This window comes from Corvus kubaryi, unplaced genomic scaffold (assembly GCF_017639235.1).
Source record: "Corvus kubaryi isolate FWS band 111438036 unplaced genomic scaffold, C.kubaryi_AGA036_p1.0 132, whole genome shotgun sequence".
Classification (NCBI taxonomy): Eukaryota; Metazoa; Chordata; class Aves; order Passeriformes; family Corvidae; genus Corvus; species Corvus kubaryi.
This window is the reverse complement of record NW_024580666.1, coordinates 12753022-12768593: the sequence shown is the minus strand read 5'-3', so window position 1 is coordinate 12768593 and position 15572 is coordinate 12753022.

Here is a 15572-nt window from a genome sequence, read left to right as displayed (position 1 = left end):
TCTATCTTTCTTGTCTGTTCCCGTCAGGTACTGGAAGCTCTCAATTAGGTGACCCTGAAGCCTTCTCTTCTCCAGTATGAACAATCCTAACTATTTCACCCCTTCCTTTTAGGAGAGGTGTTTCATTCCTCTAATTGGTGGCCCTTCTCTGGACTCACTACAACAGGCTTTCCTGTTTTTCCTGTGCTGGGTGCCCCAGAGCGGGATGCAGCACTCCAGGTGGAGTGTCACTAGAGTGGAGTAGAGGAGCAGAATCACTTCTCTTCATCTCCTGGCCACACTTCTTTTGATAGGAAACATAAAATCTGAAAGGAACTTGGATCTCACTACCACTAATTTTCTGGTCTTCATTTGTCCTTAACATATATATATCTAATTTCAGAAAAGGAACCAAACATCTGTGAAAGTTTTCAGCATTAATGTTTTAAGTATATCTCCCTAGATCTCACTATAAGGTTTTTCTTCTTAGAAACATGTACTAGTTTGAAAACAATCCAGTGGGAGGCACCAAGTCAGAATAACAACTTAATGGGGAAATTAAAGAAAAGGAAAAAAATAAAAGTAACACTGGTTCAAACTGACAGAGTCAAGGTACAACCTGACACCCTGTTAGTTAGGGTGGTGGTAGCAGTCTGGTAGAATGGTGGCTGCAGTCCTCTGAAATAGTGATCCTGTAGAAAAGGGTCTTCTCTTCCTCGGAAGGTCCAGTGGTGGCTGTGTAGCTCCTGTCCTCTGGAAATCCAGTAGAAAGGTGTTGTCTCTGGTGTTCAGCCTCAGCTTATATCCAGGGTGGGATGCTTGGTTCCTCCCTCTGGGTGGAGCATCTCACAACGGGGTAATGAGTCATGAGACCAAGTGTTGATTAGGCTCATTAACAGAATATAGTCCGGAGGGAGTTATTTCTGAGTCAGGCGGCAGGACAATGATGGGCCATTAACAGAAAGATAGTCGGGGGGGAGGAGGCAAGGAAACACTGCCCCACCTGATTTCAACAGCTCATGCAGGGTTAGGGTTAGGGTTAGGGTTAGGGTTAGGGTTTTTTTGTCCTGCAACCCAGGACAAAACAGAAAGGATTTGCTGATAAACTTGTTCTTAGAGAGGTTTTTTTCAGCTATTTGTCTTGTGGGTACTGTTGACATTATGTAATAATAAGCTTTAGAATTTATTTTTGGGTTCCTATCACTACTGCATTTTGAGCTGCAGCATTTAAGCAGTGTTATAACAGACAAGTAGAATTTTCCTATACTTGAAGTTTGAAGTATGTCCCTGACATTTTTGTGGCAATTCAACAGTGTTCTGATTTTTTCAGCAGTGGGCATAGAGGGGGGAAATGAAAGGGGTTTTTTTATTTTTTGTTGTTGAAACACAATTTTAGAACTCTTGGGTGATTGGTCTTGTATGCTACTGGGTTTCATAGGAAACTTTGTTATTCATGACATATGTTCCATATAATGATATAACAATTTTGAATAACTTAAATTTCTAGGATTCTGGTTCCCAGACTCACATCGGAAAAATTAAGCTTTTCAATAGCTTTATATCATAGAATGTCAAGTGTACAACTCTCTTTCAGCACCTCTTGCTGTATGTACAACCCTCTTCCTGTATGGCCATTGAATACAGCAAATTGTGTGCGTGACATCGTATGATTTTCTCATATGGGGGTTGTTGATGTCTCTGTGGTATCCTTTCCCACATGCAAGTGATAATGTTGGATAATGATGGTTTGGTGTGCTCTTATGACTTTGTTCTCTCAGCAAGGTAATGTGTTCCTTTTTCAGCACAGGCCACAGACACTCAGACATGTAATATAACAAGGCATAAAAACAAGGTTTTATCTCAAATGATCTTTATTTTTCTCTAATAATTTATTGAGATAGAAGGCTTTTAAAATTGCCTTAATTTTAATAATGAATAATGGATGGTGTAATTACACAGAAATAGCATTTAATTATGCTTTTTTTCTTTGCACAATATGATATATTAGCTACAGCTATTGAAGCCCATTAAACTGCAATAGACAATAGCATTCACAGTGTTCTTGGTCATGCCAGAAACCTTTTGTACCATTCTATACTGTTTGACATTACTTTGTTATGTTTGAGTGACTGCAATAAAATATGAACTCTGTTGTAGCTGAAATTACAAATTAAAAACTAATTAATATTTGAAATAAATCTTACTTCACAGCTCTAGCATTGTTCCTGAATGATAGCACATTAGACTCTTTCAGTATAACTTTCTAGTTTATTGAACTACAAGGAATAATTATTTATTAATGGAAAAGCATACATAACGTTAAACAAATTTAGCTAATTCTGCTCAAGCGCACAAACCACCCATTATCCCAAATTAACACAATCCTTGAAAAGTGTATAAGATTGAAAACAGTTAAAGAAAACTGAAAATATGAGTCTGTAAATGAAGGACTCACCATTCACAGTGACAGGTAACAGATTTGGAAAATGAAAAGGATGTTTTGAAGAGGGAACAACAGTATGGATGAGGAATTTGTTGGATGGTCAAATCCAGAGGGTAGCGGTCAATATCTCAATGGCCAGATGAAGATCAATACTGAGGGATATCCCTCATGGGTTGGTATTGGAACCAATAGTGTTGAATGTCTTCATCAATGTCCTAAACAGAGGGATAGAGTGCACCCTCAGCAAGTTTGCAGATGACACCAAGTGAGGTGATTCAAGAATTAATCCCATGTGAACCTCATGAGGTTCAACGACGCCAAGTGTAAGTGCTGCACCTGGGTCAGTGCAACCCGTGGTATCAATACGGGCTGAAGGATGAAGGCACCGAGGGCAACCCTGCTGAGAAAGATTTGGGGATGCTGGTAGATGAGAGGCTGGACATGAGCTGGCAATGTGCACTTGCAGCCCAGAAGGGCTGCATCAAAAGAAGCATGACAGCAGGTCAAGGAAAGTCATTCTGCTCCTCTACTCTGCTCTCATGGAGCTCCACTTGGAGTATTGTGCACAGGTCTGTGGCCCTCAATGTATTGGACAGAGTCCAGAGAAGGGCCATAAAAATAATGAGAGTCATGGAACAGATCTCCTGTGAGGAAAGGCTGAGAGAGTTGAGGTTGTTCAGCCTGGAGAGGAAAAGGCTTCAGGGAGACCTAATTGAGGTGTTGAAATACATAGAGGGGTCCTTATAAGAATGATGGGGAGAAACTTTTTAGCAACACCTGTTGCAACAGGAAAAGGGATCATGTTTTCAAACGGAAGGAGATTAGATTAGATTAGATTAGATTAGATTTTAAGAAGTTTTTTACAATGAGGATGGTGAAACACTGGAACAATTTGCCCAGAGATGGTAGATAACTAATTTCTGAGAATATTCAAGGTCAGGCTGGAGGCAGCCCTGAGGCACCCTGATCTAGTTGAAGATGCTGCTGGTCATGGCAGGGAGGATTGGACTAGCTGACCTTTAAAGATCCCTTCCAACTCGAGTTATTCTATGATTCTGGTTCTATGGTTTAAAGTAAAAGAATGAGTAGAGAAACTTCTTATATTGGTAAATAAGAATTCATTCACTCATATCAGTGAAAGAGCTGAAGGACTGATAAAAAAATCCCAACATTCCAGTGAACTGAGGACCTGAAATATCAAAAATGGCAAAACTTTAGAAAGTCAATGCTAATAAAGTGCTGTGAGTAATACTCTTCACTGTCTGCCTGAGAGAATCTGATTTGATTTCTGCATTTGTTTTTCTTCCTTATCAGGCCACCAGGATTCCAGCCAACATCCCCTCTTGCTAAAACAAGCCTATGTCTTTGGATGTTGTCCAGACTTTGCTGAAAGCATAGTGACTGCTTTATTTTTCCATATGGTTGTCGCCCCTTCAGTATTTAACCTATACTTGGTAAAACATATCTGAGTACCTGAGTGTAAGAAGAGCTGCTTAGGAATCAAACTATTCCCTTTAGGCTACTTGTGGGAGAAGATGCTAGAAAGAGAGGTATAATTCCAGGGTATGAATACTCAATCAAATTCACTCCAGGAAATCACAACCTGACTTTAATGTGAGCAGGAAAAGTCAAGTCTCCTTAATGAACCTTAAGATACCAATTGTGAAGTTGCTGTCAGAATAGTGTACCCTGCAGTTGAGCTAGTTTGCCAAACTTTATTGTGAGTTCAAATTAGGTAATTAACCACTACAGTGCAAGTAAGATCATACTTTCTTTAGTCCCTCATCTCATTCTGCTTCTTTGAGACCCCAATGTTGTAATCCCAGCCCAGACAAACATTCTTTGTACTTAACTCCATCCTGTGCAGTGGAGGTCAGATGAGGAACAATTATTTATGTGAGTAGAGTACAGAAAGGTTTAAATATCTAATTTGAGAAGCAGCTGCTCAAACTGGGCTGAAAAAGCATAGAAATATTTAAATGTGATTATTTAAATATGTAAAACATCCTCACACAGAGGTAGATGAGCCGGTTTAGAGAAAATCTTTGCAAGTTCTTGGAGCCTTACCGAGTAGCTTAACCTCCTTAAAGATGAGCCATCTTCTTGAAGTGAAATAAAGCAGTGACTACAAATATGCAGGAGTCTGAAGTATTTCAGCTATACTATTACAGCCTTCATTTACATGTACCAAACTCTTTCAATATGCTGCAATAAGAATTACTAAACTGAACTCTAACTTGATTAGAATAGCAGTCAAGTTTTAATCTAATTTCTATTTGAAATGTGTAATTATCTTGGAATCTAATCTTGAGATTAGGTAATGGCAGACTGAAGTCTTTCATTTGCCACTTGATTTTTTGTCTGTGCATACCACAGCGGTGCTGGGGGTAGAAGAGACTGTTTAGTAGGAAATGCCATTTATGCTGATATGAAGCAGTAGTTTAGACCTGTTGCCTCTAGCAATGCATGTAAATGTCTGCAGAACCACTGTTCTCCAATGTCGTGCTGAGGATATGTAGGTTGAAGAAGGATAAGAATTGCCTCAATTTCCACAAATTCTGAATTAAGTAATTTTTTTTTTTTAACTTCAATATGTTTTCCTTGAGAAATAATGGTTTAAATGACTATGATAGTTGTACTTGCTGGTTAATTTTAAGAAAAGAAACCACCACACTCTAAAAAGCCCAGGAGAATCTCTCATCTGATTATCTTTTCATTTAAGAGCAACAAACCAAAGTCACTTGTACAAATTTTTGGCAGTGATATCAGGTAAGATCATTAGGAGCTTTAAAATCCCAATGAATTCTTGAGGATTGGAAAGCTGCCAATGTGACTTTCCGAACTCACAAGCCTAATGCAGGTTATATAAGACAAGCTACAAACAGAAGACTAGATAATTCCAACTATTTGACACAATTTACTCATGCACTCTTCGACTGTACTATATAAGTCAGTTAGTGTCTGGGATGCATTTGGTATGCTGCAGGTGCTTCAGTGCTAAACCACAACCTTCAAGTAATGACAGATATGATGCAATCTGGGATGCAGCAGCTGTTTATGAGTAATAATACTGCATAGGAAAAGCAATTGTTTTTCTGGGCCCATCAGGCTGGCTTTGATTAGAGAAACACAGCAGAAATATTCAATTAAACAGTTCTTTCAGAAAAATGGCCTGTGCATCTTATTCTTTGAGTATTTCCAGGGTGTTACTGGACTTGTATAATTTCCTGTCACACTTGCCTGTCATTCAACTCCTGTTGAGTTTTAGCTTTTGTCTTGCTTTCTTTAAATATTTTTCATTTGCAGACTTTTTAACAAGCTGAATTAATGTGTCATCCCAATCATTGCTGAGTGAATAACACAGCCACACCACAAGGACCACAGCAGAAGGTAAGGAGACTGAACTAGTAGCTATTGCAGGGATCTACATCACTTTAGTTAAATTAGTCTTGTCTATATAGTGTGTAGGTGTCTTTCAATTTTGTGTATTTTTATAAGCAGCGAATGAGATGGCTTGTTATATTTAAGATGTAGCAATGACGACATATAAATCTCCTCTCATCAAACTTTCACTATATGCCTGGATTGCATTTCCTGTAAGATGGGAAGTTCTTTTCTAAGGCTCTGAGGCATGACTGACCTTAGGAGCCCAGACTCCTAGTCCAGACACTGCAGCTGCTTTCAGGCACAATAAACAGTCCTTTGTCAGTCACTGCTTGCCAGGTCACTTGGGAAAATATTTGAAAGCAGAAGTCCAGGGCAATCATACTTCAGCAATTTCTCTTAGTGGGACTTGTGAGTCTATGAGGCACCTGTCATCTTTTCAGATGTTTTTTACATATTTAACTCACATCTTAAGTGTCTTGGTTATAGGAAGATTTCGGGTCCGAGAGAAAAAAAAGGCTAAGATCTTTCTCTCTTATATTTATCCCATTTCTTGTTAAATGTTAACTTGAGATAACAAAAAGAAGCTGACATTTGGGCTGTGTGATCCCTCATAGTAGTTTGTCCCTCCTTTGAAAATGTCCTTATTAGGGGAAATGGAAAAGAACATGGATATTCTTCCTTCACCTTGGGGTGACATACCTCCAGGTTAAAACTCCATTTATTGGCAGGCTGGCACTGATCTTGCCTGCTTAACTTTGAAACCAAAGACATAAGTTTGTAGGAGTGCATGCTTTCAACAAGTTTTACAAATAATTGACTGATTTCCTTCCCACCTGGAATGAGTAACTAATGTGTGCTAGAATTAGAGGAATGAGCAGAAGTGTGAGTGCATCACTGCATATTTGCAAGGGGAGCTTCATTTCTTGAACTACTTAATTCTTTTGTCAGTGTCTCAGATTTGTTTTGTCCTTAGTATTTACCTTCTCATAGCTGTCCTACTCATAACTGTGATAATATTGCAATAATCTCTGTGAAGAAGTCTGATTTTTCCAAGATAGAAGAAAGCAGCTGTCAAAGTGGAAAGAGCTCCCATTTCTGGCATTCAAAAAAAAAAAAATTCTCTGCCAGTTAGAATGGGTATTCCTTCCTGAGACAGAATTTTCGATAATATGTGCACATAACTTGTTTATTTCTCAAATAATATCTTTATCAAAATCATATGAATTGTGGAAACATTTAGATATGTTTTGTTCAGCTGTGCTAGCTTTGTTGAGTGTGACAGGGTGGAGGATGTTAATTTTAGTAGAGATCAGCTGATGTACATTGTTATTCCTGGAGAAATTTGGTCATGTGCCCAAGTCCTTTCAAAGTATAAAGCATGATAAGTGATGGTAGAAAACCTCTTATTCTTTGTGATTTTGTGACAGTATATCTATTCTTTTGCTTCACTGTAGCATGAGTCTTCCTAATATTTTTCTGATTCCTTCACTTTTCTGTCTTCTCAGTCAGAAATAAAATTAAAAATTAACAAAGTATTTATGTGTAGCCTATAAGTCCCCCCCATAATCAACTTATAAGGACCACAGTCTTGTTCAAAGCACTGTAAAATATATATATAGCATTGCACATATGGGATGGGTAGAACGAACTGAAGTTTCTCACTTTTGCTTCTCTTTTAATTTAAAAATGCCAACTAGAACTCAGGTTTTTGGGCACCAATTGTTCATACCCTTTTCTAGCCAATATGGTATAAAATTTAATAACATTTCTTTTCATTTTTCAGGTACCAAAAGGCTCAGTTACTTGTAGCAGGGCAAAGTAGTAACTTAGAGTGAATCCTTTAGACAGGAGTATATCCTAAATGGACCTCAAACTTGGAGATTTGATGTCTTACTGTGAAAATGTGCCAACACCTTTCTCTGAAAACTTTGTTTAATACAAAGTCCAAAATTCCTTTGTTTAACATAAAATTAAAAAAAGAAAGAAAGGAAAAAACAAAACAAAACAAAAAAGAAAGCCGTCCTTCATTAAACCTTTTAGACACAGCTCTCTGTCATGAGATTCATTTGCTGCTAAAATTGGAATCACTTTGTGCCTGAACAGGTACCCAGGATGCTCTTTCTCTCAAATGGTCTCTGTAGAGTCCTTAACTGTAGATCAATGTTTCTGAATTTTTATAAAGGCTTTAAAGGGAGTACTGAAAGGAGTTTCTCTGTTCCTAGATATAGTAATGTGCTGTTATATTTTGAGGGATTTTGCAAAACAGTTTCCTTACTGTTTACCTGAAGGACCTGTTGGGCCTAACTTGATATACCTCCTTCTTTCCAGCCTGTTCATACTATTAGACACAGATAAAATCCTCAAAGTCTTTGTAAACATGAAAAGAACTTCCAGTGCTAGAAAGAGTGCTGGAGAGAGCAAGGTGGGCAGATACAGGTCACCTAAAAATGAATGGATTCCTAATAATGACTGAAAAGTGTTACGAAATCAGAGTGAGTGTTCTTTTTATTTAATGCCATGTATGATGTGCTTTCTTGCATTCCTATTGTGTATGAGATTTTTGTTTAAAGTGTCATCCTAATTTTTTTTCATGTCTGATAATTTCAAGCAAACCTGAACAAAGTGAATGGGACAAAACACTTATTTTAGATTTTTCCAGAATTCCAAAAATCCTTTTGCCCCTAATTCCTAGTTCATTCACAGTCCTATCAAACTGACTGTCAATAGACTTATTTTCTCTTCCAGTCCCAAGGAATAAACTCTCATTCTTTTAATTTTCTTTGATGTCCTATGAACACTGGTATTCCAAAATATTATTCTAGTAACACCTTGCACCTGTTGTTATTGATTCAACAAACTGATTTTTTTACCCACTTTATGTGGGAAATCCATAGATTGTACACTGCTAACTTTTGAAACCACACATATACCTTCAGGTTTACATTAACAGCAGACATCACTGACGAAGTTGTACAGAACTGAAAATGAAAACCTATGTTGATGCAGATTTTAAAGAATATTCTGTTTGTTGAATATGCAAAAGTTAATTTGAAGATTCATGCTCACTGACAGCACTGTGTAAACTTTGTCTGTGTACTTCCTGATTATTTGTACTAAATTTTAGAAATAAACGTGTATGAAATCATGGTTACAACATCCTGTCTCTAATTTACAGTAGTTGGGATTTTGGGGAAGCATAGGTTTTGGGTTTTGGTGGGGGTTTTGTGGTTTTTGGGTTGTGTTGGGTTCATTTTATGGGTTTGGGATTGGTTTTTCTGGTTTTATTTTGTTGTGTTTTTTAATTTTTTTAATGTCTAAAATCTATCTGAACACAGATAAAGGCAGCTTTATATTTACAATGTGCCAGACTAGAAGTCTATAATCAGATCTTCCCAAATTTCAGTCTCTTGCACCCTTACAGCTCTGGGTGTGGATGCAACTACTTGTGCTGGTTTCTACGGTATTGGAATTTGTGAACTAGTAGAAATATTTAACTTGTTTTTCACTTGACTTTTCATCCCATTTCCTCTCTTTTCCCTCTACCTCTCACAGGGGAAATAGAAAGAAGAAAGTGTAAAAAACTAAAATCTTATATGAATTTTTGATAGACTTTTGCACAGTTTAAACTTTTAGATGAGGAATGATCAGGATCCAGACCAGAAACCTACATCAAATGGGATTATAATGATGTGTAATATAATGTATAATGAAATATTACATTAAAAGCAAGAAGAAATATGGTAAAACTATTTATAATGTTATGAGCATGCAGTCTGCTTTGTGGTATGATACTCGCTACCAATCTCCAGTGAGTTCTTTAGGAATAAAGGTGTTTTGCTCCTCGCAAGATTCGGGATTAACAGAGCAATACCATAATAAAGGAACAATACACCGTGCTTGTTGCTAAGGGAGCAAGAGAAAAGCTTATGTGTCATGGTGTATTGTCACAGCTGAAATCTTCATAAAGTATTGTATTTGATCATTAAGAGAAATTATCTCTGAGATAAGATCAGAGAAGTACAAAGTATTTAACTTGTGCTTTGAAGGCAAGCAAAAATAAGTCAGTTGGTGTTTGTTCATGCAGGAAGCTCAGTGCTGACACTTTTGTTCTGTATGACAAATACAACTACAGATATATGACCTTGATTTCCCTAGTTCAACTCAAGAGCTTTTGAGCAAATTAAACTGCAATTAAAGGAGAACAAAATAAAGAAGTGTGGATCACTGCTCTCTGTCAAGTTATAGTGATTGATTTAAATAACCACTAATACTGCTTCATTTCCACTGATTCAGTAAGATTTCTGGATATGCAACACACAGGTATGCACACACACAAGAAGGTGGCTTAGCTACTTGTCAAATTGTTTAAGCCAGTGGTTATCAAGGGATTTGATCAAACATAAAGAAGAAAGAAATCTCATTAGTTACATCAGAAAAATAGATACACACAGGGATGACTAAAATGGAAACGGTTTTGTCAGAGATTTTAGGGAGGAAAAAACCATCGCAATTAGATTTATTTATTGTTTAAATGTGTCACTAAAAATCTGGACAGTTATATCCAATACAGCAATGGGTTCCTAAATTTCTTTTTTTGTTAGGATCAGACAATAAACTTATCAAGATTTTTCTTCTTTAAGACCTTTAGAGAGACAAAAGGTGTAGTCTGTAAATAAGAGATTCCAGTTATTCTTCTGCACCCTTGTATTGCCTGAGGCTATTCTCCTTCTGTCATCAACCGGTTTAATAACCCATTGACCATTTTATTATAGCCTTTGTCCAGAAAAACACTTTCCTGGCTGCTAGCATGCTAGCATGTTTCCAAAAATGACACAGAAATATATCAGAAACAAGTAATAAAGGCCTCACCATGTTTGAGATATTTACTTGCAAAAGTGGTATCTGCCAGGAATACCCAACCTATTAAGAGTGAGACATTCATTCATTTCAATACAGACATCAAGTCCATTTTTAGTCAAATCAATTTTAAATCAAACTGGTTTTTCTTTTCAGTTTTGAGTTTCACTTAGATCTTGGCAGTCCCTCTCTAAATGAAACCAACTTTCACCATGAATTGGTGGTTAACTGGTGAAATAAATCAAGAAGAAAAAATAAAAAAATAAAGTCAAATCAGTTCTTCATCTGGTTCAGTGTCACACAAAGCCAGACATGAGTTGCTAGGCTGAACAAAAGACATCTCTTCTTAAAGAGATGGTGATATCTCATTCTGTCTAATGTTTTAATGAAGTTTTGCACTAGTTCTTCTTGCTTTTCTCTGGCAAGTTTTCCTCTTTGGTTTTTTTGTTGCGCTCCCAACAACCACTTCAAACTGCAGACTCTTCAAAACCATCCACTTACTACATTAGGGAACTATTTTTCTCAACATTTTCAGTGTCAAATATAGGCCTGCCCTGTCTACCCAGTACCAAAGACCAGACTATTTTCTCATGGATTAAAAAGTTCAAAGCTATAGCACTGCTAAAAATATCTGATCAAGAAACAAGAGAAAGTCACAAGTAGAAGGAGAGAAAAGATGCACTGTGAAGAATGAAACTCAGTGGGTTTCAGTGTAGTTCAAAACCTCAGAAGTGGAAATCAGATCCAGAAGTAGCTTAAATCTCATCCTTAAGTTAAATCATCTAAAGTTGGCATTTTCATATTAAAAGGTGTAGGATAATTAAAATTACATTTTGAAAATTGGGGGCAAATTAAATTTTGACCCACTAGTCACACATTATCTGAGTGAAATATCAGGGCACCTTGCCTCAATCCTTGCATGTCACTACTTGACAAACCTAAAACATGACATGTCAGTAACTTACTGTGGCTATTGGTTGGCTATTGGTCAGTAACTTACTTGGCTAACCATGCAGGATGTCCTAGATCACTATCTTTATCAAGAGAAACAATTCCAGGATCTCTTAATATCCTTTCTACACTTATATAGTCTATGTAAAATTATTTTTGATTTTTTTTGATAGTTCATGTAGCTGTGCAATCATAAATATTGTATTTCAAATGATGGAATATATATACTTAATTTAAGCTGTTTTTTTAAATTTCACTACATGCAAGTGAATCCAATATAATAAGAGCTAGACTAACTGCACTAAAGACCTTTGCAAAAGCAGTTTTAAAATAAAACCCCTCTTGCCCTTCTCAGTGAGTGACTCTACTGCTTTGTAGGGCAGCAGTCAAAGATGGGTTGGCAATGAAAACTTCCCACATGTGAAGGAAACTTCAAGTACCGTTATGCAGATCATCATTTAGGAGCTACTCATATCTGAACAGATGGTGAAATCTATTCAAATGAGTATGTAAACATATTTTCAAAGATCACAGCACCCTAAATAAGAGTGCTAGAATTTATTTATCTTGAACAGTTTTTGATGTCTTAAAATAAGACAGAGATAAGATTACTGAGACAAAGATTTGTCAGTGATAAATGCCATTTTAGATGTCAAAATACAAAATTTAGATCTTTAAAATCTTTTCATAGCTACAGATGTTCCAGAATTACTGAAGTACCAACTTTTAATGCCAAAAAGATCTTTACAAGACAGTATTTCTGAAATTCGTCATATTTCTATCTGACAAAATTTGATGATGGTTTGATGCTACCACATTTTATCTCATTAAGGACTGTGCAGGTTCAAACTAATGATCATAGAGAGAGCTGAAAACCTTATGGCTTTGATGAAATCTCCTATATGTGTTAACAAGAGGTTGCATTTAGGATATTAATTTATACAGAGTGAATGACAACTCATTTTCATGGAGTTTGAATGGCCATTAAGCATTTTAAAGAATGGCATCTTTGCTCAGATTTAACTATCTATATAATGAAAAGAATGCAAATCTTGTTATTTTCACCGAGATCTATTGTTACTCTTGAATAGCAAAGCAAGGATACTTCTTGCAGATAACTGTCTTGTTAGTTGCTCTTGTTGAATTATAACTTTTTGTTTTAACTAGTATACCAAGATGTTTGAATCAGAAATGATGCCATTTATGGTGCAAATGCATTATTTAAAGCCTCAAAGCCACTAAGGATTTTGTCTAACAAATAAGGAGTCCATTCAGTCTCTTCACTGACTGAATTACCAGAGTGCCCCCAAGAAGAAACCAAGGACCAGCTTTTATATGTATTTTGCAAAAAGCATTTTGAATCATGCACAGTCCTTTTGTGTGACACTAACACTTGGAACAGACAACTTAGTCATTGTGAAAATCTTTTGAAGTATAAATGACTAACATCTCTTTTCATCTTATCCATGATTTCAGTTTTACCTGAAATGTGTAGTTAACAGGAGCAAAGAGTATCCTTAAGGCCTTCTTGTCATATTCTTTTCAGCTCTCACTGAACCAAGAGTTCCCATTTCAATTCAGAACATCTTTTTCTATTCCATGTGATTTTTTTCCCTTCTACTCTGCAGTTGCAAGTACAGAAATTTAAAAAGAAGTTGGCCTAGTGTTTGCATATGGAGAGACAATGCTAGACAGAGAAAATCACTTCCAGTTAAGTCAGTTAAGTAATTTTTCCTCTTGGCACTGGTCTGCATCTACCTGTGTCTAAAAGCAGTTTCCTTATGCAAAAGGAAATCAGACTTTCTGATGTGAATGGCAGACTTTATTTATGTGTGTATTTATGAATACACACACAGAGACATTTATATAAATAGATAGTAAACAGAAATCTTAGATTGAAGGAATAATTACAAATTTATCATGGACTATGAAAGACTGTTATTTGTATGGCAAGTTAAACAATTTACCTTTAAAATATGTTGTATAATAGTTGATTGGAAATAAAGGTAAGTAGAAAAAATATTTTTTTCCTATTATTCCAGTGTAATCAAGATTTTTATCAAGCTATGCATTTTTACAATTTCATTTGTCATAATAAATGTCTACTGCAGTCCTTTCTGTAGACAGAGGAGCTACCAGTGATCTCCTGTGTAACATAATAGTGATTGTCTGAGGTTAAGAAATCTCCTATTCAAACTATCAAGGAAATATTGCAAAGGCTGAATAATTTTAGTATTCTCGAAAAGTGGTAACAGCAAGCTGAGGGAATAAACCAAGAAGAACCCATTAATTGGTAGTATTTAAGTAATATTAAAAAAGATAATGGCCATATTTGAAAGCATATTTTTCTACTCATTTCTTTCTAAGTTTCCCCAGCTTTCTTTTGCATCTGATAGGAAAAAAAAAAAAAAAAAAAGGCAAACCTCTCATATCTCATATACCTGCTGTAGCTCTAGCAAGGTGTTATTGCAGCTCATCTGGTAACAGAAAAATATGAAAAAGTAAAAAGTGTATATTAAAAAAAGAGCACCTTACTGCCTGATATTGTGGAGAATTTACACTGTGTATCATGTGACTATTCTACTAAAAAATCTTTCATTGTCATGTGTGACAGTCTGACAAAAAAATTATCAAAGTATTATTATGAAAAGAATAAATATAAAGAAATATTCTTTTTTAAAATAAAAGCCAGAGAAATTTAAATTTCAGTTTTATTTGCCTGTAATAATCAAGGTAGAGAAAGGCCACTGTAAGTTTACGCTCCTTGTCAAAGGCCTGAACAGAAATAAGATCTACAACAACTAAAACACTGTCTTCTACAATATCTCTCTGTTAGATTTACATTTTATTGGTTTGATAAACCCCTTTCCTGAAATCAGATTGTGAAAAGATGTGGTGAGATCTTTGCAGCCGAAGGCTACCACTTTGCACTGAAATAAGCCGAATAATCTAGACCACAGAAGATGCAGATTCCTCGAGACAAATTCCTCACTTACTGTCGGTAAGAACTGAGCCACAACATTAGTCATGGAAAGAGGAGTATTTTTAGATGGCAAAACTACCATACAGTAGCTCATGTACAGCAGATGTTAAAGGAGTTCTGTTGTGTTTCAGCTCACCTTGTACAATATAATGAAATAATTTTTGCAATTACTGCAATGCAGTTGAAAATAGGATACTGAATTCTTACTGACTGAAAATCTGCTACAACAAAATGCATTGAAATTGCAGTGAAACTAAGCAATAAATCCAATGTATATTTGGGTAATTGAACTTTAAATGTTCATGGCAGATGATTTGTCTGGATATTAGAAACCTGTGTCACATATCTCTGGGATAATTTTTCTCATTCCTCTTTGCAATCAAGAAATTCTTGTCTGCCTACAATTTAAGGAATTGACTTGTCTGGCTTGTCTATTTAAGCATGGTCTCTGAAAAACCTTAACGTAAGGTTTATTCTTTCTGTAATATTTGATGGTTTATGAGTCATTTTTCAGGTGGCCAATCTGCATGCAATTGTTGGGAAGATACTAGTTCTGCTTTTCTAAAACCATACAGGAAAAATTTGGACATTCTAACTGGGAGACAGTAAGGTCATGAATACAGTTGGAATTCTGAAGATGAGGTTGGTATGTCTAAAATATGTAAGATGTAAAAATTAGGAAAATGAGGTGAAGAAAGGCTTTATTGTAGTGCATTTTTTGTGTATTTTTTGTTCATGTAAGCACTTCATTCATTTACATCTCTTTACCTGTGATGTCAAGACCTGTTGGTAAGTTCAGAAATCCATATTGTCACTGAAAAACTACTGGACATTGTCCTGGTCATAATCCCCATTCATTCTTCCAGTCTGTCATGGAACAGAGAAAGTAAGACAGCTCAGTAACTTCTATTAGTGCCTTAACACTATGTGCTAGTTTGAAAACAAACCAGTGGGAGGCACCAAGTCAGAATA